The sequence below is a fragment of the Microtus ochrogaster genome, unplaced genomic scaffold, assembly GCF_000317375.1.
Source record: "Microtus ochrogaster isolate Prairie Vole_2 unplaced genomic scaffold, MicOch1.0 UNK12, whole genome shotgun sequence".
NCBI lineage: Eukaryota > Metazoa > Chordata > Mammalia > Rodentia > Cricetidae > Microtus > Microtus ochrogaster.
In genome coordinates this window covers 5,864,593-5,865,942 of record NW_004949110.1, presented here as the reverse complement: position 1 = coordinate 5,865,942, position 1,350 = coordinate 5,864,593, and the positions used below count along the sequence as shown (strand labels likewise).

General features: G+C 43.3%; 1 protein-coding gene across 1 annotated transcript in view; it reads right to left on the bottom strand.

The window, feature by feature from the left end:
- Atr (ATR serine/threonine kinase) overlaps positions 1-1,350 on the bottom strand; it is a 105,181-nt gene that overhangs the window by 74,352 nt on the left and 29,479 nt on the right. The gene's annotated exons all lie outside the window — the stretch shown is intronic.

The following is a 1,350-nucleotide window of genomic DNA, read 5'->3' as shown; positions in this document are numbered from 1 at the left end:
GGAGAGATGGCTCAGTGGTTAAGAGCATTGCCTGCTCTTCCAAAGGTCCTGAGTTCAATTCCCAGCAACCACGTGGTGGCTCACAACCATCTGTAAAGAGGTCTGGCGCCCTCTTCTGGCCTTCAGGCATACAGACAGAATATTGTATACATAATAAACAAATAAATAAATATTTAAAAAAAATTAAAAGTGGAAGTGAATTCTCATCTTTTCATGAACTAATAATATGGCACAATTTTACTGGGCAGTGATAGCAACCCACAGTTTCTAGTCAAAGGTTTCATTTTACCATGGGGTAAACCATGGATATTGTACTTAATAGCATACTTCTGTGCTGAATAGACTACATGAGATACTCAACACTTTTTGTTATGACTTTGGCCAACTGAAAGCTATTGTAAGTGTTCTGAGCTCATTTAAGCTGGGCTACATTAGGCTATACTATGCGGTAGGTTAGGTACATTAACAATGTATTTTCAGCCCCAGCTTGCTGGTGAATACCTATAATTTCAATACTTAGGAGGCTGAGGTAGGCAGACTGTTGAGTTCTGGAACAGCTTAGGCCACACAGCAGGACAGTGTCTCAAAAACATACAAAAAAGTTCCAATTTGTGATATTTTCAACTTACAATGTGTTTATCACAATGTCACTATCTCTCCCCACTCCTGTAAATTAAGAACTAGCTATGCTTTTTAAAAAGAGGGCTAACTGGGCCTGGTGGTGCAGGCCTGTTATCCTTCCTGAACAGCAGGAGTTCAAGGTCGTCCTCATAGTTGTCCATGATAGCCCTAAAAATGCTGGGGTCTCTGCTGCAATTGGACTGCACTTTCACTAGTAGCCTCTACTGGGCTCTTTTCAGGGATCCTAACCCTGCCACATGGTGCCAAGCCTCAGCCACTCTCCAGTGACTCCTTTTCTTCAAAACAAGTACCTCATGGGTGACTCACTACCCAAGTTCAGCTGCCAGCATGAGATGCAATCTTGGACCCTTTGGACCACAGGTTCTTTGTGCTGGCCCTAAGAAAATATTCCCAGACTTATGATCTACAAGGGTGCTTATCTTTGTTTTATTCAGTGCTAATTTCTCAGCTCCAACTAACCAGAATCAGTTGAACCTGTTATTAAACAAAGGTTTTACTTCAGTGGTGCTTGTTTCTTCTTATAGTGGATTCTTAAGTCCCACTGACCAGAGCTACAGATTCTTAATTCAAAATATCAAACGGGCCGGGCGGTGGTGGCGCACGCCTTTAATTCCAGCACTCGGGAGGCAGAGGCAGGCGGATCTCTGTGAGTTCGAGACCAGCCTGGTCTACAAGAGCTAGTTCCAGGACAGGCTCCAAAACCACAGA